This window comes from Pan troglodytes, chromosome 18, assembly GCF_028858775.2.
Source record: "Pan troglodytes isolate AG18354 chromosome 18, NHGRI_mPanTro3-v2.0_pri, whole genome shotgun sequence".
Taxonomy (NCBI): domain Eukaryota; kingdom Metazoa; phylum Chordata; class Mammalia; order Primates; family Hominidae; genus Pan; species Pan troglodytes.
Window position 1 is genome coordinate 87,646,671 of NC_072416.2, and position 27,327 is coordinate 87,673,997.

General features: G+C 47.3%; 1 protein-coding gene and 1 non-coding gene across 27 annotated transcripts in view; one reads left to right on the forward strand and one right to left on the reverse strand.

The window, feature by feature from the left end:
- ANKRD11 (ankyrin repeat domain containing 11) overlaps positions 1 to 27,327 on the reverse strand; it is a 229,705-nt gene that overhangs the window by 182,152 nt on the left and 20,226 nt on the right. The gene's annotated exons all lie outside the window — the stretch shown is intronic.
- LOC112206007 (U6 spliceosomal RNA) lies at positions 2,488 to 2,594 on the forward strand. Its single transcript, XR_002940132.1, has one exon. It is a non-coding gene; the product is annotated as a U6 spliceosomal RNA (small nuclear RNA).

Sequence of the window (27,327 nt, forward strand, 5' to 3'; positions counted from 1 at the left end):
ATCAACAGGCACATCTGTGGCTGTGTGGCAATGCGTGTGAGTGTGCATGAATCCTGGTGTGGCTGGTGTGTGTCACAGTCAAAACGGAAAGAGAGAGCGCATCGTGGTTTATAAAAAATAAGTTTCCTTGCGGCCAGACACAGTGGCTCACGCCTGTCATCCCAGCACTTTGGGAGGCCGAGGCGGGCAGATCATGAGGTCAGGAGATCGAGACCATCCTGGCTAACACCGTGAAACCCCGTCTCTACTAAAAATACAAAAATTAGCCGGGCGTGGTGGTGGGCGCCTGTAGTCCCAGCTACTCGGGAGGCTGAGGCAGGAGAATGGCGTGAACCTGACAGGCAGAGATCGCAGTGAGCCAGGATCAAGCCACTGCACTCCAGCCTGGGCCACAAAGTGAGACTCCGTCTCAAAAAAAAAAAAAAGTTTCCTCGCTATGCATGCGCTAAAACCCTCTGGAGTAAAGTCCTAAAATATTTAAATGAATTTCATTCTGAAGAGACTACAGAACTTCTCAACACAGGCTCTCTTACACAGACTCTATTACACAGACTTTTTTAAGATCTTGCACATCCAATGTCAGAATATATTCCATCACCCAGCAACAAAAGCAGTCAGGAAAAAAACTTCAGAAAAAGAATTATTAAAAAATACGCAAACCTGGCCGGGCGTGGTGGCTCACGCCTGTAATCCCAGCACTTTGGGAGGCCAAAGCGGGCGGATCACGAGGTCAGCAGATGGAGACCATCCTGGCTAACATGGTAAAACCCCACCTCTACTAAAAATACAAAAAATTAGCTGGGTGTGGTGGTGGGCACCTGTAGTCCCAGCTACTCGGGAGGCTGAGGCAGGAGAATGGCATGAACCCAGGAGGCGGACTATGCAGTGAGCCGAGATCGTGCCACTGCACTCCAGCATGGGCAACAGAGCGAGACTCCGCCTACAAAAAAAAAAAAAAAAAAACGCAAACCTGACTCTTAAAAAATTAAACATACCCTGCATAACTGAACAGTGTCCACAAGCAGGAATCTCTCTGGATGGCAAGGTGGCAGCCGACTATGGCACTCACCAAAAAGGCACCTTCCCCCATCATCCATGCAAAGACCTTTCCCAAAGCCACCAGACCTCCGTTCAAACAACTCAAATCCGGTCTAGAAATTTAAAATCCTTGTACTGAAAGCAAAATCAGGGTTAGCTGTGACTAAGATCCAAGAAATAAACTTTTTAAAAAGTAATAAACATGAATTCATCAGTATGAAAAAGGTCTGTGCACAGTGAGCAGTTGGCACACCGATGCAGTGCACCGAGGGCCAAGGCGAAGGCCGCAGGGGGAGGAGGCTCAGCAGAGGGAGGACACCCCAGCTGACAACGCACGCCCACTGGTGCCAGTGCTTTGGAGAACATGCCGGGTCATGTCTACGCTTTCCTCGCTAAGGATTTAATTTCAGTATTCTACAATCTAACTCTACACTCTCAAAACATAATTAGAAACAATGTTTTGAATGTGATGGAGGGATGCAGTAGAGCTTCTCTAGAAAATGTTTTGAATCTGTCTCAGAAAACCACCTGTTTTGTAGAGACCAAGTCTCTTCCTCCATTTTGGCTCAAGCTGGATCCTGAGTAAAGACAATCCCACAAACGCCCCTTTATGCACAGCTTCCCTCACATGCTGTTTGTCTCTGTTTCTCTCTCTCTCAATACCCCTAGATTTTAGGTCAAAACAAACCTGTTTCCACCAGCTGGACAGTATCATTCAGGAATGGTTTTACGCATCAAAGACTCATTTCCAGATAAAGCTGAAGCTCCAGGGAGGAGGCCTGTGTCGCACAAAGGCCAGGTGCTGACACGGTTAGTCCTTTCCTCCCCACCACCCACCAGGAATGTTGCTGGAACCCAGACACGCACAGCAAGGTTCTGCTGTTTACCCTGCTCCCCGGTGGCAGGAAGGTGTGTGCCCTATTCTCACTCCAACCCCATCACAGCCTGGTGAGCCTCCGGCGCTCCTGCCCCTTACAGCACAAGCCAGCCACCACTTCCCACGGGCCCTGACACTGTCACTCAACACCTCACCACAGCACCCAGGCTCTGCCTCTTTCATTAGACATAAGCAAGGATTTTTCTTCTAGCCAGGAAGTTTTTCAAATGTGAAGTATTTCATTTTTTTCTTCTTATTTTTTTGAAACAGAATCTCGCTCTGTCATCCAGACTGGAGTGCAATGGTGCAATCTTGGCTCACTGCGACCTCTGCCTCCCAGGCCCAAGCAATTCTCCTGCCTCAGCCCCCGTGTAGCTCGGATTACAGGCATGCATCACCACGCCCAGCTAATTTTTATATTTTCAGTAGAGACAGGGTTTCACCCTGACCTCAAGTGATCTGCCCGCCCTGGCCTCCAAAGTGCTGGGATTACAGGTGTGAGCCACCACACCCGGCCTCAAATGTGAAGTATTTCAAATCGAACTTGTTCACAGTCAAGGCAAGCATGGCATGCTCGCTTTGGCCAGCACATGCACTAAAAATTCGAACAACACAGAGATGATTACCATAGCCCCTGTGCAATGATGACATGCAAATTTGTGAAGCATTCCATACTTTAAAAAAAACACACACAAATTGGGACCTGCACTGCAAGGCATCAGATGCCTTCCAGTCAGTAAGAGACAAGAGATACACAGGGTGCTCCCATTCCCACAGCAAGCACCACCCTGCACCACTAGTATTAGCACCACCCACATGGAAGGGTGCCAGACACATACCTACTAGCTGCCTGCCACGCATGGAAAATTCTTTAGGCAATACCCTCCGCACCCAGAAGGCTACCAGACCTGTTAAGCCTTTTCAACCAGTTTTTGCAAGCAAGAGAAATGCAATTCTTAAGAGCGGGAACACCCCTTTATTACATGTAAAGATACACAAGCTGGATGAATTGAATAGGGGTGAACAGTGATGACCCATGACCAAGACGCATTAAGAAACAGATCTGCACAGGAAGGTGGAACAAGGCCCGTGAGTGCAGAGCAAGCCTGCTGGGAGGGCAGGGGCTTGTCTTGGAGGAAAGTGCCAACAAAGCCTGTGCCAACTACAGCTGCCGTGCCGGGCCGGCGTCAACACCGAAGGAGAGGTGTGCAGAGACAAAGCGGCCTGTCGGGCTGAACAGGGAGGCAGAAACTCCGCAGACCAAGAATACAGTTTCCATAGTACCCTGTAACTCACCAAGGCTGGGACAAAGGTTAATGAAAAGTTCAAATCTGAAATAAGTAACAACTCACTTCGGTATTTTACAAAAAAGGTAGTTAAGTTTTTTTTTTGTGTTCCTGCATAAAATACTAGTAAGACTCAAAACAGGTAGATACTGATATGCAAGTTTTAAAATCACAAGCAGAAGAAACAACACTCTGTATGCCCTTCCAGGTGGAAATGCAGTCAGCAGAAAACTGTCTCCATGAGATAAACGCTCCTGCCCAAAGCCCACTCTAGCAATGCTTCCTCCCTGAACCACAGCTCTGAACAGGCTGCCACTCACTGCAACTCCTTGCACATGACAGACTTGCTGGGAAGAGCAGGTGAGTATTAAACATTTTCTTTGGGCTCCAGAAAGCACTAACGGCCTACTTTTGCAACGGGGCGGGCGGGGGGTGGAGTGGGGGGGGTGTTGTGTAGGGTTTGCCATCAGCGTTACCCTGGAGCTAGTCCAGCCCTGGACTTCGATATCACCTGAAATCCAATCATCAAACTTTGCCCACTGTTTCTTCTCCAAAAGCAAGGAAAAGAAAAGCTATCATGAGCCCCTTCAGGGTCTAGCAGCATACAAGACTGCTTTTAGAAATTCTACTGCAGGCATAGTGGCTCATGCTTGTAATCCCAGCACTTTGGAAAACAGGAAGGAGGATGGCATGAGCCCATGAGTTCAAGACCAGGCTGGATAACACAGCCAGATCCCGTCTCTGTTATAAATAAATAAATAAAATGTAAAAAAAAGAAAAATTCTACCAAATAAAGATCAACTATGATGTAACAACCAAGTAACCCTACAGTGTGAGAAATGCATGAGGGGCTTAAGCTCAGGGAACCACCACCTAAAGAGAGAAGCAGAGACCTCAGAGGACATCACCACAGGAGCAGGCAGGCTCCCACCCAGGCAGTGGCACACTGCCACCCTTGCAAACCTACCACACAGACCCGTTCAGCACCTGCCCTGCACCACCCACCTGGAGGCTCAGCATCCAGGTGTGCTGGCCCCTTGGGTGAGGGTGCCCAGGCACTCACCAACTGAAGTCCCCATCTCTCCACGGCAGGCCCAGCTCAGAGGAGGCAAATGTTAACGGCTGATTTCTTCCCAGAAAGCTAAGCCCTTATCCATGTGGCTTGTTTACAAAAGTAAAACAGGCTGTTTGGACATGGCATTAACCAATGTATTAGTAAGGGAAGGGGGGCAAGCTGTTTTCTTTAACTAATATATATAGGTCCAACCCTAGTTCAACCACTGCTCAGCCGTTACGAACCACTGGCTGAGCAAATTCAGCCTCTGTGAGGTTCAGGGAAACTAAGAGGTCATCTCCTTGGGGCGTAAGATGCTACCCCTGAAGCAACATCACACCTCTCATGGATGTCACTATCATCCTCCACCCCAACCTGCAAACATACCTAGGACCAGTGCCCCAGCCCCAAGGAGCCACAGAGGCTGAGGATGATCCGTCCTCCTCCAAATGCTCAGGCTACTCTGAAGCAGGAAACAAAGACAGCAATCACCACAAGCACAGGGACAATGTCCTGCCTGACACCTGAATTCTTACTCTGATATCTCAACATCCTCTTCAATAAAATCAGGAAATAACTGTATTTTTTTAAAAAAACGATTTTGAGCCCGGGCACTGTGGCTCACGCCTATAGTCCCAGCACTTTGGGAGGCTGAGGCAGGCAGATCACCTGAGGTCAGGAGTTCGAGACCAGCCTGACCCACATGGAGAAACCCCGTCTCTACTAAAAATACAAAATTAGCCAGGTGGTGCATGCCTGTAATCCCAGCTACTCAGGAGGCTGAGGCAGGAGAATCACTTGAACCCAAGAGGCAGACATTGTGGTGAGCGGAGATCGTGCCATTGCACTCTGGCCTGGGCAACAAGAGCGAAACTCCGTCTCAAAAAAAAAAAAAAAAAAAAAAAATTTTTGTTTAAAAAAAAAAAAAACACAACCAGCCTAGTATATGTTCCTGCCTAAGAGAATATGAAGCTTTGTTTTGTTCTTCAGATGGATCCACACTTAGAACCACCATCTTTTAAAAAAAAAAAACTGTTTAAAAAGGACTTCTAATTGCATTTCATGAAGGCAGTGGGTAGAAAATCCTTGATCAGTCCCTAATTGGGTGTGTTTTCCATGAATGAGCTATTGGGATACAGAGTGTCGAGAACAAGAAAACAGCTTCTAATATGAAAACAGATGAGGTTCTCCTAAAGCTTCTGTGACAGCTGCATCTAAACAGTTTAACACAGAGGTGGCCGGGCGCAGTGGCTCATGCCCGTAATCCCAACACTTTGGGAGGCCCAGACAGGCAGATCGCCTGAGCCCTGGAGTTCGAGACCAGCCTGGCCAACATGGCAAAACCCCATCTCTACAAAAAATACAAAAATTATCCGGGTGTGGTGGCAAGCATCTGTACTCCCAGCTAATAGGGAGGCTAAGAAGGAAAGATCACTTAAGCTCAACAGGCAGAGGCGGCAGTGAGCTGTGATCATGCCACTGCACTCCAGCCTGGGTGACAGAGCGAGCCCCTGTCTCAAACAAAAACAAAAACCAAAAAAAACCTACAGACTCAATTCTGGCTGCCAGGCCATCAAGGGCTGTGAGGTGAAGCCCTGAGATCTTTGTGGCAGGACCCTGGACACACAATGACAGTGGCACCGACCACAGCCATGCCCAGCAAGCAGCTTCCTGTTCAGTGAGCACCAAGGGGCCCTTCTCACACACAGCCTCCCACTCACACCTCGAGCATCCGCTTCTCTCCTCCTCCACTCTGGGGCACAGAGGCTCTCGCCAGCCCCCACAGCTGCTTCTCCGCTTGTCACCCTGCCACACACCCTCTGTCCCTGCAGTTCCAGGGACAGCCGAGGTGTTCTCACTCTGCACCAAGTGCCTCACGGGCCAGGTCCTGCTTAAAGTCTGAATGAAGCAAAGCTTGGAAAGGACCCAACACAACCTGCCACCAACTGAATGCCTGCCATCCCTCCCCACCCTACGAAGACACTGCATGGAAGCCACCAAGCACGTGACTGCATGACCCCCACACAAAGGGCACGTCCATCGTTCCAACCACAAAGCTCCACGTCCAACACCAGTGGCCTCCTCACCCCCAATGCATATTTGCAACCCATTAGTACCAAAAGTTTAATCACTATTGCTGCCCTGTCTCCTACTACCCCATTCCTTGCCCTCATTAAACTCCTAAAGACAGTGGTCCCTAGATGCCTCCCTCTCTTCCCTATCCAGCGACTTATCACAAACACCCCAACACCCTTTTCTCTCCATCAGATATCACTGAACCTCAACAAGGGGGCCTGAGGTGCCAAAGAAACATCACATAGCACGATCTAGAGTGTAGCAACCACACAGCTAACACCCAAATCAGAGGGTCCTCGTGATCCCATCCATGCACCCACACCCCGGCTGTCGTCCACAATCCTACGAATCAGAGGGTCCTCGTGATCCCCATCCGTGCACTCACACTCCCTGCTGTGGTCCACAATCCTACAACAATGCTCCACTCTTGGCCTCGTACCCTAAGTGCCCACATTCCACCTGTTCTCACTCCTCCTACACAGCCACCTTTGGCCCTAAGAACACTGCATCCGGACACGCAGGCCCTCGGCCTCCCAAAGTGCTGGGATTCCAGGCGTGAGCCACCGCGCCTGGCCCAACATCATGTATTTATTACATGTACCAGCATTTATCTCATATTTTCCTAAAATACAATAACTTTTTCTTTTTTTTTTTTTGGAGACAAAGTCTCACTCTGTCACCCAAGCTGGAGTGCACTGGCACAATCTCAGCTCACTGCAACCTCCGCTTCCCAGGTTCAAGCAATTGTCCTGTCTCAGCCTCCCAGGTAGCTGGGACTACAGGCGCCCACCACCACGCCTGGCTCATTTTTGTATTTTTAGTAGAGACAGGGTTTCACCATATTGGTCAGGCTGGTCTCCAACTCCTGACCTCAGGTGATCCGCCCACCTTGGCCTCCCAAAGTGCTGGGATTACAGGCATGGAGAGTTGGGCCATCTATTCTCTCAATGAAGCAGGGATGACTTTGTCACATGCACCCTTGCAGACACTGGGCACCCTGCAGACAGTGGGCACCTTGCAGACACTGGGCACAGGAATTCAGTAAGACTGATAGGTGATGTTTTTAGTTAGGGAGAATATATGTGCAAATTATTTCCATGTAATATAAAAAGAAAAAGTCTCAACTGTAAAATAAGCATAAACAGTCCAATGGTGAAATCTTTTCTCGAAAATCTGAATTGAAAGGACAAGTTATATCAGTGCTCAAGAAAAACTTCTCCCTGATGTGTCAGAATTCACACCATGAGTTCCAAATCACACCAAAGTACTCAAAGTCTTGGCCAAAGCAAACCTACTACAGCATCTAAACACAAATCTCCATTTTCTTTTTTCTTAAATTAGCCTTACTGCTATATTATTAAAACTCTCAAACCAAAAGTTGAAACTAAAAATTGAAGTATTTTATAAAGGACATAAGCACAAAAATACCTTCCAAATAATCTTCAAATACGCCTAATTAAAAGTAGGCATTTAATTGCACAAATTTAATGAATTTAACATTTAAAAGTAAAGTTAAACTGCTTCTGAAGCCTTACAGTACCCTAAAATCATTTTCAAAGTCCAAGACGAGACGGTGCTGGACTAGCAGTCCTAGAAAAACCCTCACCAGCACCGCCCCGTCCACCGGAGCGCACGTGAGTCCCGGCATGCGGGCAGGGCAGGAGAGCTCTTTCTATCCCCACCCACCTCTGGCTCACTCCATGAGCACAAGCAAAGCAGCGCCCCGGACCTGGCATCTGTTCATGTTTTACTTGCCCATATCACCATTGTATTTAGTTCTTGGTAGCAGCCATCAACCATCATAAAGCAGCTTCTTTTATTCTTTGCTACTTCAAATCACACATGAAAAAGAAAATGCAAGAATAGAAACACAGAAATGGAAATGGGCCAGGTGTGGTGGCTCACACCTGTAATCCCAGCATGTTGGGAGGCTGAGGCCGGAGGGAGGCTTGAGCCCAGGAATTTAAGACCTGCCTAACCAACACAGTGAAACCCAGTCTCTACAAAAAAAAAAAAAAAAAAATTTGCAGGCATGAGGAATGTTGGTGCATGCCTGTAGTCCCAACTACTTGGAGGCTGAGGTGGGAGGATCACTCGAGGTGGGGTGGTCGAGGCTACAGTGAGCCGTGATCCCACCACTGCATTCCGTCCTGGGTGACAGAATGAGACCCTGTCTCAGAAAAAAAGAAACACAGACATGGAGAGAGAAGGCAGCTATCATGGGGCAAATTTAAACAAGGATCTCTGGAAATGCGTTATTTTTTTTAAAATTATACCCACACACCCCTTCCACATTCTTCTATACTTAGAAAGGGGGTGTGCAGGCCGGGCGTGGTGGCTCATGCCTGTAATCCGAGCACTTTGGGAGGTCGAGGTAGGCAGATCACCTGAGGTCGAGAGTTCGAGACCAGCCTGACCAACATGGAGAAACCCCGTCTCTACTAAAAATACAAAATTACCAGGGCGTGGTGGTGCATGCCTGTAATCCCAGCTACTCGGGAGGCTGAGGCAGGAGAATCACTTGAACCTGGGAGGTGGAGGTTGCAGTGAGCCGAGATCGTGTCACTGCACTCCAGCCTGGGCAACAAAAGCGAAACTCCATCTCAAAAAAAAGAAAAGTGTGCATACCAACCTGGTGAGCTAGGTAAGGTGCTCACATACTGGCAACAGAAAGCAGGTGACATGATCAAAGTCACATAGACAAGCAGAGCCACACTGAAGAACGTAGTCCTGGCTACAAGTCCCAGCTCCTGCTTCACTGAGCACCCTGAGGGAGCCCTTCCTAAGCAAGGGGAGCCCTGCCTAAGCACTGGGGAGCACTTTATCTCACAACAGGAAAAGGCATTCTTTCCCCTCAGTTTCTCAGAGACCCAGTGACTTCAGGATTTGCAAACAATTGTGTTACTGAATGTGTCACACTCTGCTCCAGCTGCAGGGAAGAACCTGAGTGATGAGAGTACATGATTCTGACTCTGACCCTGACTTCCTCTTAACCTCCATACCCAAATCAAGACCTGCGCATGGAGCTGGCTCAGACCGGGGAGCCAGATGCTGCCTGAAAATATGCCATCAATTCTTTCTACTCACTTAAAATTCAAGTACCTAAGGCATTCACCCCCATTTTGTAAAAAAGCAAACAAAAACATAAGACTCAGAGACAGAATGTAAGAATACAACGAAGTATACCTGGCTGGAAGAACAGCTTTTACAGGGACAGCAACACCCTAATGGGCCCTCAAGACAAACTTGTGCCTCCCTCCGACGGTGTACAAGGAGTTAGGACTTTCCTGTGACCCTCAACAAATACTTGCAAGTATAAAGTTCGTTTTAACTTCTAGACCCGCTTTGTTTTAGTACTGATTGCAGACGAGGGCTGACAATCCCAAGCTCTAAGCCTTTCTTGTGATTATCATTCCCAAACTCTCTTTCGCTATGCATACATTCCTAAACTCCTACTTTCTCCAAATTCTCAAAACATTCTATTTTACAGAGAGAGACAGGGTCTCACTATGGTGTCCAGGCTGGTCTCTAACTCCTGGCCTCAAGCAATCCTCCTACCCCAGCCTCCAAAACTGGCGGGATTACAGGCGTGAGCCACCATGCCTGGCCTGTCAAGACATTCTAAATTCTATTTTGTTCAATTTAATATCACACAGAAACTAAATATGCCTTCCATCAGCCATGAAAATGACTAATGAAAATGTAAATGACCACGTGGCCCAATCCTGGTTTCCATGGGAAGACCAGCTGGCTCACCACCCAGCTAAGAGTTATGGCCTAAATCAGAGGTGATCGGGGTGATCAGAGGTGAGCAAAGCACTGTTTCTGTAAAGTTTTAGTTTTATTGGAACCCAGCCATACACAGCCATGCTTCTGCTTCAATGGCAAAGTTAAGTAGTTTCAACAGAGAAACCTATGGCTGGCAAAGTTCTTTACCACTTGGTCCTCTGTAGAAAAAGTTTGCCAATGCCCGGCCTATGTCAGAATCCTAACTACATCTCTACAGACTAGCCTAACAAGTGGGTCAAGTGCTAATAGTTTTAAGGGTGTTTCGGGTTTTTGTTTTAAAAGTTAATTATCTGTAAAGACAAATCAATGGAGACAAATAGTAGATTAGTGGTTGCCTGGGGTGTGAACAGATTAACTGTAAATTGACAGGAGGGATCTTACTGAAGTGCCAAACATTTTCTAAAATTGGATTATGGTGATGATTTCACAAATTACTTTTTTTTTTTTTTTTTTTTTTTGACACGAAGCCTCACTCTGACGCCCAGGCAGGAGTGCAGTTGTGTGATCTCAGCTCACTGCAGACTCCGCCTCCCGAGTTTTCAAGCAATCCTCACACCTCAGCCTCCCAAGTAGCTAAGATTACTAAAGGCACATGCCATCAAGACTGGTTAATTTTTGTATTTTTAGTAGAGACAGAATTTCGCAGTGTTGGCCAGGCTGGTCTCAAACTCCTGACCTCAGGTGATCTGCACGCCTCGGCCTCCCAAAGTGCTGGGATTACAGGCTAGAGCCACCGCACCTGGCCCATTTCACAAATTACTTTTAGTAAGCAAACTTAACTAAAAGTGACTGAACGGCATACTTAAAATGCATCAATTTATGACGGAAAAAGTATTTCAGTGAATCTTAAAAACTGAAAAAGAAAAGTCAACTATCTGTATAATTGTACTTTGGTAATCTAAGACCTAAAGTTTAGGGTACAAGCTGAAATAAAATCCTAAAAAATCTTTAAAACATGTGTCCAGACGTTCAAAATTTAACCTCTGGTATCAAATAGCTCATCTGCGCTGGGTGCAGTGTCTCACGTCTATAATCCCAGAACTTTGGGAGGCCGAGGCAGGTGGATCACCTGACGTCAGGAGTTCAAGACCAGCCCGGACAACACGGTGAAACCCCATCTCTACTAAAATACAAAAATTAACCGGGCATGGTGGCACACGCCTATAATCCCAGCTACTCGGGAGGCTGCAGCAGGAGAATCGCTTGAACCTGGGAGGTGGAGGTTGCAGTAAGCCGAGATCACACCACTGCACTCCAGCCTGGGCAACAGAGTGAGACTCTGTCTCAAAACAAAACAAAAAAAACTCATTTGCAATTTAGAGACAGGAATTACAGCCAAGTGCACCCATTACCCCACTCCCCTGGAGCCACAAGCCAAGAGGGCAAGGTAGGGAGGACCAACCATGCCTGGTGTCCTGCCACCAATGGCTCCAGGAACCCCAAGTTCTCTCCCACACCCTGGGCGTGATTAAAACTAGTAACACCTTTCTGTTAGAAACCACAGCGGGTGAGGACACAGCTGTTTACTTTTTTTTTAATCAAGAATGCTGATCTCAGCACTCTGGGAGGCTGAGGCGGGTGGATCACCTGAGGTCAAGAGATTGAGACCAGCCTGGCCAACATGGTGAAACCTCATCTCTACTAAAAATACAAAAATTAGCCGAGTGTGGTGGCGGGAGCCTGTAATCTCAGCTCAGGAGGCTGAGGCAGGAGTCAGGAAAATCTCCAGACCTGGGAGGCAGAGGTTGCAGTGAGCAGAGATCATGCCATTGCACTCCAGCCTAGGCAACAGAGAGAGAGACTCTATCTCAAAAAAAAAAAAAAAAAAAAAGAATACTTTGATGGTATCTTTGAAAGTTAAGAGGTCCTATTCCCCCCACTACTTTTAGATTCTTCTTTTCACATGGTCTTCTTGAAAGAAACTGCACACGCCCGCTTTTTCATACAATCACACATGCGTGGATAAACACATACCATCTTTTATTTTATTTTCTAAATAGAGACAGGGCCTCCTTATGTTGCCCAGGCTGGTGTCAAACTCCTGGGCTCAAACAATCCTCCTGACTCGGCCTCCCAAAGTGCTGGGATTACAGATGTAAGCCACCACACCCGGCTGCACAGAACATCTTAAGCACATTTCTTTTTTGTTGTTGTTGTTGACGTTTTCATAATAGTATTTAACAAGATAAATATCTTGGCTCCTTTTTGCTTTTATTGCCCTGCCCTTCAGGGATTAAGTGCATTTCTTAGATACTCACTACTTCTCTGACATTAAATTTTGTTTCAGTTGCTTACATCAACGTTTCACAACCCAGAAATAAGAAAATTATTGTTCGAGGTCAATAACCATGTTTATAACAACTTCCAACTTAAAATGGAAGAGGAATCCCTTGGAGAACACACATTTCCTTATGGAAGTTTCCTCAAAATTTCTAATAGGAATTTCAACTAAGTTAAAGTACTAATTTAAGTAGGACAAGACAGAATTCTCTTCCCTCCCAGACACTATTACAAGCCAAACCACGTTTCACAGGAACACGTCCTGCCTGCCAAGGTGTCCCCTAGGACAAAGCTGCTTGCCAGCTGACCATCACTTGTATTGCATACTTCAAAAAGTGTGGCTAACAAAAAGGAGGCAAGACAGATGTTATTTAAATAAAAGCACAAAGCATCTGTTCAAGCACGAAAAAACATATGGGAAAATACAAGCACAGGACACTCAGGACAATGTGATGTGCTGAAGACACAGCGGCAAACAAAAGAGACCAGATGCCATTGACCTGTCCAAGAAGAAGAACAGGAAGTATTACATGAAGGAGAACAGGAAGTAAAACATGACTGGAGACAGAACTTGTGAATTCGAGGCAGGACTCTGGAGCCAGCCTGCCCAGGGTCCAGTGCTGGCGTCCACTTCCAACTTCCAACTTCCCTGGGCAAGTGGCCCAACTTCCTTGTACGTCAACTGACTTATCTCTGCCACAAGGGGCAGAGGAGCACCCGCACCTCGGGAGTTCCCAAGACTGTCTGAGTGGACCTACATGGAGCACACAGAAGAGCACCCGGCAGGTAGTACGTGTTTCACAATAATCCTTCTACAATGCAAATGACATACACTCTAAACTCATCATGGGGGAGTGCTTCACAACACCCCCTGGCACACCACAGCCAACACAACCACAGCCAACGCAACGACAGCCACGCCACAAGCAAGAGAGCCTGAAGAGCTGCTCTCAGTCACTGCCCAGCAAGTGTGGGCAGCTGTAGCTTACAGACCAAGGCCACAGACCACAACTTCTGCAGGCTTGCCTGGGACACAGGGGCAGATAAGGGGAGCACCTGAGGCCTACGCTGAGTCCCACAGCAAGGATCCGACCCACATGGGCACAGAAGGCTTCTACTGCAGGTTGCAAATCTTACGTCCTTGACCTAGTGGGTAAAAAAACCCTAAGAAAAGGCAACTTTCTAAAACAATCATACTACACTCATATAAGCGATTAATTTTTAATAAGCACTGCTCATATATTAATGCCAATTTTCACCTTCACAAATTATAACTCTGTCTTAAACCAAGCCACTATGAAAGCGGCTCTAGGCGAGACTCTCAGCAGCTACCACTGCTACGGTTCCTCAAGCTGCTCCCCTGGGTGCTTCCAGGGTTCCTCAAGCTGCTCCCCTGGGTGCTTCCAGGGTTCCTCAAGCTGCTCCCCTGGGTGCTTCTAGGGTTCCTCAAGCTGCTCCCCTGGGTGCTTCTAGGGTTCCTCAAGCTGCACCCTGGGTGCCTCTAGAGTTCCTCAAGCTGCTCCCCTGGGTGCTTCTAGGGTTCCTCAAGCTGCTCCCCTGGGTGCTTCTAGGGTTCCTCAAGCTGCTCCCCTGGGTGTTTCTAGGGTTCCTCAAGCTGCTCCCCTGGGTGCTTCTAGGGTTCCTCAAGCTGCTCCCCTGGGTGCTGTTAGGGTTCCTCAAGCTGCTTCCCTGGGTGTTTCTAGGGTTCCTCAAGCTGCTCCCCTGGGTGCTTCTAGGGTTCCTCTAGCTGCTCCCCTGGGTGCTGTTAGGGTTCCTCAAGCTGCTCCCCTGGGTGCTTCTAGCCTTCCTCAAGCTGCTCCCCTGGGTGCTTCTAGGGTTCCTCAAGCTGCTCCCCTGGGTGCTGTTAGGGTTCCTCAAGCTGCTCCCCTGGGTGCTGTTAGGCTTCCTCAAGCTGCTCCCCTGGGTGCTTCTAGCGTTCCTCAAGCTGCTTCCCTGGGTGCTTCTAGAGTTCCTCAAGCTGCTCCCATGGGTGCTGTTAGGGTTCCTCATGCTATCTCCCCTTAAGTGCTGTGGCAGCACTGCAGAGCCCACATAGCTATATAAGCTACTCAGTAAGAAAAACCACACAGGAGCTACACGCGCCACATCATGGACAAACCTCAAAACACACCAGGTGGGGATGTCACTGAAAACAGCCCCAAAACTCACTCCTTCCAAAACTGCATGAGTAAGCTGCAAAAACTGTCAGAATCAACTCTTCAGAACTGTGGAGTCTAATAAAAAACTTCTAACAAGCAGAGAACGCCTAATGAAAAAGCTGCTCGATTTGGGCAGGAGAGAGCTGTGGTGAGGAACTTACCTGCTCACACACCCCATCCTTGGAGACAGCAGCCCCCATTGCTGGTACAAAAGAGTGCCGCAGACTCCATTCTCAAAGAATTGGGCTGTACATTTTGACCTATCTGGTAGGAATGTAAAATGGTGCAGCTGTTGTTGAAATACTTTGGCAATTCCTCAAAAGGTAAACACAGAACTATGATATAACACAGCAATTCCACTCCTTGGTATATGCCCAAAAAGTGTTCAGATGGAAACCTGTGCACACATGCTCACAGCACTATTGAAAACAGAAAGGTGGAAACAGGTAGGGCGTGGTGGCTCACACCTCTAATCCCAGCACTTTTGAGAGGCTGAAGCTGGCCAATCACCTGAGGTCAGGAGTTTGAGACCAGCCTGGCCAACATGCTGAAATCCTGTCTCTACTGAAAAATACAAAAAGTAGTCTGGTGTGGTGGCGTTCACCTGTAGTCCCAGCTACCCGGGAGGCTAAGGCAGGAGAATCATTTGAACCCAGGAGGCGGATGTTGCAGTGAACCGAGATTGCGCCACTATACTCCAGCCTGGGCAACAGAACAAGATTCGGTCTCAAAAAAAAAAAAAAAAGGGGGTGGAAACGGGGGCCAGGCAAGGTGGCTCATGCCTGTAATCCCAGCACTTCGGGAGGGCAAGACAGGCAGACCACTTGAGGTCGGGAGTTCGAGACCAGCCTAACCAACATGGAGAAACCCTGTCTCTACTAAAAATACAAAATTAGCCGAGCGTGGTGGCATGTGCCAGTAATGCCAGCTACTCGCGAGGCTGAGGGAGGAGAATCGCTTGAACCCGGGAGGCGGAGGTTGCAGCAAGCCGAGATCGCGCCACTCCAGGCTGGGTGACAGAGCAAGACTCCGTTTCAAAAAAAAAAAAAGATGGAAACAAGCCAAGTGTCAATCAAGACAGGATGGGTAAACACCCTGCCTACACCCAGACAATGCAGCATTATTCACAAGTAAACAGGAATACAGTTCCAAGACATACATCATAGATGGACTCCAAAAACACGTTATGTGAAAGAAGCCGGACACTAAAGGCCATATATTATATGAACTCATTCCTAGGAAGTCTCCAAAATAGACAGATCCACAGTGGCACAGAGTCAACAGTGGCTGAAGAGCTGCGGAGAAGTGGAGCGCTTCCTTCGGGGGGAACAGAAATATCCTGGACTAGACATAATGGTGCTAGTTGCACAAAGTTGTAAATGTGCTACAGGCCATGGAATTGTACACATTCAAATGGTCAGAGTGGTGGGGTGTTCGTTATGTGAGTCTTACCTCAATAAAATTAAAGTAGTATGTCAGACTCAAAAGACTACAAATTCCAGGCCAGGCGCAGTGGCTCACGCCTGTAATCTCAGCACTTTGGGAGGATGAGGTGGGCAGATCACGCGGTCAGGAGTTCAAGACCAGCCCAGTCAATATGGTAAAACCCTGTCTCTACTTGAAAATACAAAAATTAGCCAGGCGTGGTGGTGGGCACCCGTAATCCCAGCTACTCGGGAGGCTAGGGCAGAAGAATCACTTGAACCCGGGAGGCGGAGGCTGCAGTGAGCTGAGATCGCGCCACTGCACTCCAGCAAGGCTCCGTCTCAAGAAAAAAAAAAAAAAGACTACAAATTCCATTCATATGAAATTCTAAAATAAGCAAAACTAATCCATAATAACAGAAAGTGGGCTGGCAGTGCTTGGGGCAGTGGAGGGTTCTGGTTACAAATGGGCATTCTGCGGTGATGGAAATGTCTTGTGTCAAGCTGGTGCTTAATACCTGGGGTATCAAAACTGTCAAACTCATCCTACTGTACCTTCTAAAATGGCTGCCTTTATTATATAAAGTATACAGGTATAAACATCACTGAAGAAATCCAGGTACATGTGAAACGCACAAGTGTGGAGCTGAATGGAGCCACGCGAACCAATACACAATCGTCAGATTCAGACCCAGACCCCAGCTGAGACGGCACCTCGCAATGACTTGCTCCCAAAGAAAGATGTTCTGGCCAGAGCCCTGGAGACCCCACACCTGGGGACTGGAGACCGCAGCCATCCACCTGCAACTCTGTTCTCAGACACCACTGCTGTGGGGTGACCCCAGAAAAGCAGTGACACAAAAAGAAAAAAAAAAGCTTTCTGAAATGGTGTTTTAGAGGTTTAATCAAAATAAAACTCAACCAATTTTCTTCAAAACATAAACTCCTGTTCTTGTTGTACTTTAGCACTTGCTTTACGTAATTTCATTTCTTTTTTTTTTTTTTTTCATTTTTTTTTTTGAGACGGAATCTCACTGTGTCACCCAGGTTGGAGTGCAGTGGCGCGATCTCAGCTCACTGCAAGCTCCGCCTCCTGGGTTCAGGCCATTCTCCTGCCTCAGCCTCCTGCGTAGCTGGGACACAGGCGCCCGCCAACACGCCCGGCTAATTTTTTGTATTTTTAGTAGAAACGGGGTTTCACCATGTTAGCCAGGATGGTCTCGATCTCCTGACCTCGTGATCCGCCCGTCTCGGCCTCCCAAAGTGCTGGGATTACAGGCATGAGCCACCGCGCCCGGCCACGTAATTTCATTTCTTAGGAATAACATTTTACATTAAAGAAAATACTTTGCCACGCTTTCACTCATGATTTTGCAGTTCCACTGGAAGGCTGAACATCACTCTGGCAACTTCAGACATGTTCCATTAATCATCTCCAAGGCTGCTTGCTACAAAGAAGCTGTTTCATTCAACAGCATCTCCTTAAACAAAATCCAAGCCTGCTTTGCCTTAGGTAACCAAAACTTGATTTAACCTCCCAAAGAGGGAGCCAGCCTGCTGCTGGCCACTGCGTGCCCTAGGCCTCAGCTTCCTGCTGCTGATTGGCTGCCTGCATCTCCTCTGCGGCCCCGGCCTCATGAAGCTGCCCACTGGTCCTGTGGTTCCTCAGGGGTCCTGGCACTGGCAAGGGGACGCAGCAAACCCACACCGTCGTGACCCTGGTCACATACACCTGTCTTCAGGAAAACTTCTCTGTGATGAAAGAACCCAGATTCACAGTGGTGAACTCTTCGAAAACTATACTAAACAAGGGAAGACTGTGCTAGATGAAATAACCATACATGCATTTATTCACATGGGAAATGGATCAGACAATGGCTGCCAATGCTAAGAATAAATTCTTGATGAATTTCTAAGAAATCAAGACAACCTTCAAGGTTGGGCCAAGAGCATGGATGGGAAAGGCAGATGTGCATCTGGTTCTGTTTTCTGACCATAATAATGAGATCTACATGAAAGGATGTCTTGAGAGGAGGGAACAGTGGAAGAATGAAGCCAGCAGAGCGAGCTTGGGAAAGAGAATTCAGACCCATCTTCAAGTTCACAAAAACAATTACTGACTCATACGAAGAAATCGGGAAAGTCAATAAAACGGATGCTTCTAAACCTGTTGATGAAGTTTTTCTGAAGTTGTGAAAATTTCCAACAAAAAAGACTAACTCTAAGCCTGAAAGTATCCTTTCCTTTCTTTTTGAGCCACGACACCCGGCCTCTTACAAGTTTTTTATTTCCAACCTTAAGTGAATTTGTGGACCAAATTTCAAAACAACTTTTTGTGAATTCAGTTCCCGCATAATATGTTTGGTAAACAACTAAAAAACTGATTCCTAGTACTGTTTCAGTATTTATCAAACAACTGATCGTGTTCTATAAAAAGGTTTAAAAAAATAAAATTCAGGAACAGTGGCCCATGCTTGTAATCCCAGCACACTGGGAAGCCTAGGCAAGAGGATTTCTTGAGGCGTCTGAGACCAGCCCCATGTCTACAAACAACAAAAAAGTAGCTGGGCATGGTGGTCGTGCCTGCAGTCCCAGCTATTCAGGAGGCTGAGCCTGGAGGATCGCTTGAGCCCAGGAAGTCGAGATTGCAGTGAGCCAATTTCGTGTCACTGCACTCCATCCTGGGTGACCAAGCAAGACCCTGTATCCAAAAACAAAGGCCAGGTGCGGTGGCTCACACCTGTAATCCCAGCACTTTGAGAGGCTGAGGTAGGTGGATCATTTGAGGTCAGGAGTTTGAGACCAGCCTACCCAACATGGTGAAACTCCGTCTCTACTAAAAATACAAAAGAATTAGCTGGGCGTGGTGGTGTGCGCCTGTAATCCCAGCTACTCGAGAGGCTGAAGCAGGAGAATCATTTGAACTTGGGAGGCCGAGATTGCAGTGAGCTGAGATTGCGCCACTGCACTCCAGCCTGGGCAACAGAGTAAGACACCGTCTCAAAAACAACAACAACAAAAAACATTAAAATTAAAATTAAAATTAAAAAATAAAACTCACATGCTTTGGTCATAAAAATAATAAATGTATCCTATATGTCCTGAGGTCAGGAGTTCAAGACCAGCCTGGCCAATATGGCAAAACCCCGTCTCTACTAAAAATACAAAAAATTAGCTGGGCGTGGTGCCAGGTGCCTGTAATCCCAGCTACTCGGGAGGCTGAAGCAGGAAAACTGCTTGAACTTGGGAGGTGGGGGATGCAGTGAGCCAAGATAGTGCCATTGCACTCCAGCCTTAGTGACAGAGCGAGATTCTGTCTCAAAAACAAAACAAAACAAAAATTAAATTTGACACTGGGCACAGCAGCTCACGCATGTAATCCCAGCACTATGGAAGGTTGAAGCAGGCGGGTTGTTTGAGCCCAGGAGGTCGAGGCTATAGTGATCCACGATCACACCACTGCACTCCAGCCCGAGCAAGACAGCAAGACTCTGTCTCAAAAATAAGTAAACAAAAATTGAATTTGACCTGCAGGGGGTAGTCACAATTGAGGAATCTGAGCTGTGGGGCAAATTGTTCAATTGAAGATTCTGACCCACAGGAACAAACTGATCCAAAAGGGAAATATGCCAGTCACAAAAGGACAAATATTGTATGACGCCCCCCCCTTACAGGAGAGGTGCCTTGGGCAGTGACATTCATAAGAGAAGAAAGGACAAATATCGTATGACATCCCCCCACAGGAGACGCACCTTGAGTGGTGACGTTCATAAGAGAAGAAAGGACAAATATCGTATGACCTCCCCCCATAGGAGATGGACCTTGAGTGGTGACATTCATAAGAGAAGAAAGGACAAATATTGTATGACCTCCCCCCATAGGAGATGCATCTTGAGTGGTGACATTCATAAGAGAAGAAAGGACAAATATCGTATGAACCCCCCCCATGGGAGACGCACCTTGAGTGGTGACATTCATAAAAGAAGAAAGGACAAATATCGTATGACCCCCCCCCCTTATAGGAGAGGTGCCTTGAGTGGTGACATTCATAAGAGAAAGCAGATTGGTGGTCAGGGGTTATGGGGAGAGTTGAGGTTATGGGGAGAGGGATGAAGAGTTAGTGTTAATGGGTAGCCGGTGTCGTCTGGGAAGACCAAGTTCTGGAGATGGATGGTGGTGATGGCTTTGCACCGTGTGACTCTAATACCAGAGAACTGCACACTCAAAAATGGTACAAATGGTCAATTTTATACTGCTGGGCTCAGGCAATCCTTCCCCTCAGCCTCCTGAGGAGCTGGGACCACAGGCACCTGCCACCACGCCTGGCTAACTTTTGTATTTTTTGTAAAAACGGGGTATCATCATTTGCCCAGGCTGGTCTCAAACTCCTGTGCTCACGTTATCTGCCTCCCTCGGCCTCCCAAAGTGCTGAGACTACAGGCGTGAACCACCACACCCCACTTAATAATTCCATTTTAATACCGATTTACTAAACAAGGAAAAGTTCATAGAATTATTAACTACGCCATCTTATTTAGGCTACCTAAATTCTCTGAACTTCATCTTCTAAATAAATAAGAAGAAATGTATCTTTTAACACTAATAACTATGGTCATTTCCATTAAAACATTAAGTTTTGAAAACTAGGGCTCTCATTTAAGCCTGTCTCCCAGCAGCTCAGCTCTCAGAATGTTCAGAAGACTCTGACACTGCCCTCTCCCCTCCTCTGGCACTCATTTTGGAGACCTGCAGAGCATCTATTGAAAAAGCCCATCCCAGCATCTTCTTAATCACTGGTATACTTCCGTCTGTCACGAGCTTCATTTAAAAAAAGCCTCACACTGGATAAGTGTTTTTCAATAATTTCAACGTAGTATTCCACGGCAAATTGTCTAGTTCACATTTAATTCAAAATTAATTCCCTACGTTACCACACAAGCAAAAGACTGTTATTAAGTTTAATGTTCCCACGGCTTTCTACTTATGCAAAAAATTAACTTCTTCAAAACACCTATGGTGGAAGTTCTTCCTGTTCAGACTGCAATTCTATTTACAAAAAATAATAGTACTGTAGTACTATTAGACCACAACGCTAACGCCAGGCACAGTGGTTCACACCTGTAATCCCAACATTTTGGGAGGGTGAGGTGGGCGGATCACTTGAGGTCAGGAGTTAAACACCAGCCTGGCCAACATGGTGAAATCCCGTCTCTACTAAAAATACAAAAATTAATCAGGCATGGTGGCGGGCACCTGTAGTCCCAGCTACTCGGGAGGCTGAGACACGAGAATCACTTGAACCTGGGAGGTGGAGGCTGTAGCGAGCGAAGATTGCACCACTGCACTCCAGCCTGGGTGACAGAACGAGACTCCATCTCAAAAGAAAAAAAAAAGATCACAATGGTGGAATCTAACCCTCTTATCTAAAATTTCTTAAAGTAACAAACATTTTGAAAAGAATAAATCTGGCAGAGCGTGGTGGCTCACGCCTGTAATCCCAGCACTTTGGGAGGCCGAGGCAGGCAGCTCACGAGGTCAGGAGTTCAAGACCAGCCTGGCCAACATGGTGAAACCTCATCTCTACTAAAAATACAAAAAATTAGCTGGGCGTGGGGTCAGACACCTGTAATCCCAGCTACTCAGGAGGCTGAGGCACGAGAATCGCTTGAACCTGGGAGGTGGAGGCTGTAGTGAGCCAAGATCGCAACACTGCACTCCAGCCTGGGAGACAGAGTGAGACTCCATCTTAAAAAAAAAAAAAAAAGAAAAGAATAAATCTGTAACAGCACTGGAAAACAGAAGAACGATATGTCAATAGTTGACCAGAATTAAGCACCTAAATTAACAGAAAGTAAATGAAATCAGACAAATAAGTTTAGAGAAAACAGAGACCAAACTCTACAGAAGGAAGAAGCCGCAGAGATCAAACTCTACAGAAAGTCAGGACCGCTGCAGAGGAAAAGCAAGCTTCAAGGACGAAAAACCAATAAAGCTACACAGTTCCAAGTTCATCTACTATGATTACTATGATGGGGAAACCACCTGGGGGTCAGGGGCCGAATCTGGCCCAATGTCTTTTTTAGACAGTCCACAGGCTTAAGAATGAGGTTTATATTTATACCTGGTTGAAAAAGAAAATAACATTTTGTGGTAAGTGAAAATTATATGAAATTCTAATTTCAGTGTTAGTAATAGTTGTAACTGGAAAACAGCCAGGCTCGTTTTAAGTGTGGCCCCGGTTCCTTCCATGATACAACAGCAGAGCTGAAGAGCTGTCAGAGAACATGCGGCCACAAGGTCTAACTGGCCCTTGACAGAAAAACTGAGGTGGAGTTAAAAAGACAAGTCTGCATACTAAAAGAGCTTCAAGATGCTAACCAATATAAAAAAGTCACAATCTAAACCCTAAAAATAGCAAAATGTCAGACTCCCACATATCAAAAGAAAATCCTACAAGTTTCCACAAAATCCTAAAAAGCTTAACTAAAAAAGAATCATGAATTAGACTGGCGTCGGACTTCTCTCATCTTTACAGCAGAGGCCACGACAGAGAACAGGGGCAGCACACTCTTGCCGTGAAGAGCAGACAGTCCGTCGAGGCCTTTCCGTGCCACACCGCCCGCCCGCACACATCCGCGGAAAGCCTGCTTTCAGCTGCTCAGCAGGTGGGAACACTTGCTCCTCCAGCATTCCACCATGAGACAAAGGAAAAAGTCGCTTCTGTGTGTCCACCAGCACACGACTCCCATGTACCCCTGCACGTCACGTGGACGAGCTAAAGAAGACTCCTCTGCTCCACAGCCACCATCACACTTTGTTTGTTTTTGTTATTTTTTGAGACGGAGTCGGAGTCTTGCTCTGTCGCCCAGGCTGGAGTGCAGTGACACGATCTCAGCTAACTGCAAGCTCCACCTCCTGAGTTCACACCATTCTCCTGCCTCAGCCTCCCGAGTAGCTGGGACTGCAGGCGCCCGCCACCATGCCCGGCTAATTTTTTGTATTTTTAGTAGAGATGGGGTTTCGCCGTGTTAGCCAGGATGGTCTTGATCTCCTGACCTCATGATCTGCCCGCCTCGGCCTCCCAAAGGGCTGGAATTACAGGCGTGAGCCACCGCGCCTGGCCACCATCACACTTTCTAAAAGGTCAGGGTGCCAATCACAACAGGGACCAGTAAAAGGAGATTGTGTCATAAACTCAACAAGCTGCCCAGAAAAAGATGCTGGCAGAACCTGCTGCACTGGCCGTGGGCTCAGGCACACCAGGTAAACACCAGAGCGCATACAGCCCACCCCGCCCAAGCAACGAGCCCCCATCTGCTGACAGTTCAATTCTCTGAAGAAGAAATGATGATCTTATTTATCTAAAACCCAAAAGACTTAATCCCCATTTATGGGAAACATTCACAATAGGCGAATCCAGAGAGATAGAAAAGAGAGTACCAGTTGTCAGGGAAAGGGGGAAGGGGGACAAGGACTGGCGACACAGGGGACCGCATGAGGATGGAAACTTGCTGGAATGTGACAGTGGTGATGGGTGCACAATATAACGAATATACTAAAAATCACTAAACTGTGAGCTGTAAATGGTAAATTTTGTATTCTGTGAACCAGATCTCGTTCATTTTTCAAAAGAAAGTCATCACCCAACGGGGTAAAATTCCTAATGCCTGGCATCCAACAAAATCACTAGGCAAAGAAGGAAAAAATACAAGCCTCAGAGAACGACGATTAGTGCTCAAAAAACACAAATACAAACCATAATGAGGGAAAAAGAAATAAACCAACATAGAACTGAAACAGGTGTTAAAATTAGTAGACAAAGACATTAAAAGCTGTTGAACTGTATTCCACATGTTCGACATGGAAAACATAAAAAAGACAACTCGGTAGCAGCAAACAAAAGATGCAAAGAGCCCAGTGTGGGCGGCAGGGGCCCTCCCGCAACTCGGGCATGTTCGAGAGTTTTTAGAGCTCCATCTTCAGCTCCTGCTCCCTTCCCTGGAGGTCAGTGGCTGGAGATGAAAGCCCTAGCCCTCTAATAATCATCTGGTCTTCCTGGTGACCACCCCTACCCTGTCAGTTCATTAGCTTAAACTCTGGTGTGATCTGAAAGGAGCTAGTTATGAATAACAAATGACATCCTATCATATAAGAAATTCCAATGGTTGCAGGAACTCTGTGCCAGGAGTGAGAAGGCGCGGGGAGAAAAAGACCACATAAACTTTTATTGACCAAAGTTGCCAAACCCACAAGCTGCAATCAGGCCAGGAGCAGCAGCTCATGTCTATAATCCCAGAACCTGGGGAGGCCACAGCAGGTGGATCGCTTGAGCCCATGAGTTTGAGATGAGCCAGGGCAACATGGCTAAACCCCGTCTCTACAAACAAAAAAAAAATAGAAAGATTAGCTGGCTGGGTATGGTGGCACGCACCTGTAGTCTCAGCTATTTGAGAGGCTGAGGCGGGAAAACTGCCTGAGCCCAGGAAGTTGAGGCTGCAGTGAGCTGTGATGGCAACACTGCACTCCAGCCTGGACCACAGAGTAAGACCTTGTCTCTAAAAAGAAACCCTGGGCTCAGGTGGCCATCCAGCCTCAGCCTCCCAAGTAGCTGGGACTACAGGCACACGCTATCACACCCAGCTAAGTTTTATTTTTATTTTTGTAGAGACGGGGTCTTGCTATGCTGCCCAGGCTGGTCTTGAGCTCCTGGTCTCAAGTGATCCCCCGCCTTGGCCTCTCAAAGTGCTGAGACTACAGGCATTGCATCTGGCCCTGTATCACTCTTCAACACGCATGATGCACTGCACAGCTGATCCCAAATGCTGTTGTGAATCCAGTCAAGATACCATAAGACATACTGCATATGTTTTTAAAAATAAGACAAGATGACTGGGTGACTTGCTACCCACAGTGTTTTGTTTTGTTTGTTTGTTGAGACAATGTCTCGCTCTGTTGCCCGGGCTCAAGTGCAGTGGCGTGATCTCGGCTCACTGCAACCTCTGCCTCCCGGGTTCAAGTGTTTCTCTTGCCTCAGCCTCCCGAGTAGCTGGGACTACAGATGCGCACCACCATACCCAGGTAAGTTTTTTTGTATTTTTAGTAGAGACGGGGTTTGGTTATGTTGGCCAGGCTGGTCTTGAACTCCTGGCCTCAAGCGATCTGCCCACCTCGGCCTCCCAAAGTGCTGGGATTACAGGTGTGAGCCACCACGCCCAGACTGCAGTTTTTATCACTTTATGACACTGTAATCATGAACTTGGAAAGAAGGGTCTATTAACTTAGTGTTAACTTGAAAAGGAAAACCAAAGCAGAAATCTAAACAATTATTTGGATGACTACAGCAAAACTAAGAGGATTTGGGTTTAAGTTGTTGTAGTAGCTATGCCACATGGCACAGACTCTATCACTTTCTCACCCACACCTGCAACGTGAGTGCAGCTCCTCCAATCATGAGGTCGGGGGGAAAGTCTATTTTGCACCCCTTGAACCCAGTCTCACTCACCGATTTGCTGTTACCAACAGAATGAAGCAAAAGTTGGCCAGGCGCAATGGCTCACACTTGTAATCCCAGGACTTTGGGAGGCTGAGACAGGTGGATCACTTGAGGCCAGAAGTTTAAGACTGGCCTGGCCAACATGTCGAAATCCTGTCTCTACTAAAAATACAAAAATTAGCCGAGCGCGGTGGCACAGGCCTGTAATGTTAGCTACTCAGGAGGCTGAGGCTGGAGAATTGCTTGGGAACCTGGGAGGCAGAGGTTGCAGTGAGCCGAGATCGCGCCACTGCACTCCAGCCTGGGCAACAGAGTGAGACGCTATCTCAAAACAAAAGAAGGATGAAGCAAAAGTGAAGCCATGTGGCCCCTGCTTCTGCTGCCCTACTGTTCTTGGCAGCCCCAATGGCCAGCCTGCTGGATGTTGAAACGTACAGGGCTCAGCTGACACCCTGCCAGCCAATGTATCCTACAGGAAGAATGATAACACTGTCACCAAGTGGGTTTAACCCAGGAATACATGATTGGTTAAACGTTCAAAAAACAAAACCAAATGATAAATAAATGTAAAAGAAAACTATAAAATTCAATGTCCATTCCTGATACTTAGCAAACTTGTAATAGAAGGGAACTTCCTCAACCTCATAAAGTGCCTTTATGAAATCCCACAGCAAACATCATGGTTAATGGTGAAAAAGTGGACACTTTTCAATTACCATCAGAAATAAGCCTGTGTCAGAGCTTGCAGTGAGCCACCACTGCACTGCACTTCAGCTTGGGCCATAGAGCGAGGCTCTGTTTCAAAAAAAAAAAAAAAAAAAAAAAAAAAGAGGAAAAAAAAGAAATAAGCCTGTGATATCCACTCTTTTTTTTCTTTTGAGATGGAGTCTCACTCTGTCGCCCAGGCTAGAGTGCTGTAGCGCAATCTCGGCTCACTGCAACCTCTGCCTCCCAGGTTCAAGAGATTCTCCAGCCTCTGCCTCCTGAGCAGCTGGGAATAGAGGCAAACACTGCCACGTCCAGCTAATTTTTTTGCATTTCAGTAAAGATAGGGTTTCACTGTGTTGCCCAGGATGGTGTCAAACTCCTAACCTCAGGTGATCCACCCACCTTGGCCTCCCGAAGTGCTAGAATTACAGGCGTGAACCACCGCACCTGGTTGATCTCCACTCATCACTTCTTTTGAACACCGTACTGGAGATTCTAGTCCAAGAGAAAGGAGATAAAAGGTATGCAAATAAGAAAGGAAAAAGTAGGCCAGGCGCGGTGGCTCACACCTGTAATCCCAGCACTTTGGGAGGCTGAGGCGGGCGGATCACGAGGTCAGGAGATGGAGACCATCCTGGCTAACACAGTGAAACCCCGTCTCTACTAAAAATACAAAAAAATTAGCCGGGCATGGTGGCGGGCGCCTGTAGTCCCAGCTACTCGGGAGGCTGAGGCAGGAGAATGGCGTGAACCCGGGAGGCGGAGCTTGCAGTGAGCCGAGATCGCGCCTGGAGACAGAGTGAGACTCCGTCTCAGAAAAACAAAGTCAGTTATACTTTTTCCTTTTCTTTTGTTTTTGACGGAGTCTCACTCTGTCGCTCAGGCTGGAGCGCAGTGGTGCGATCTCGGCTCATTGCAACCTCCGCTTCCCGGGTTCACGCCACTCTCCTGCCTCAGCCTCTCGAGTAGCTGGGACTACAGGCGCCCGCCACCACGCCCGGCTAATTTTTTTGTATTTTTAGTAGAGATGGGGTTTCACCCTGTTAGCCAGGATGGTCTCCGCGTTCTGAACTTGTGATCTGCCTGCCCCAGCCTCCCAAAGCGCTGGGATTACAGGCGTGAGTCACCATGCCTATAGTGTCA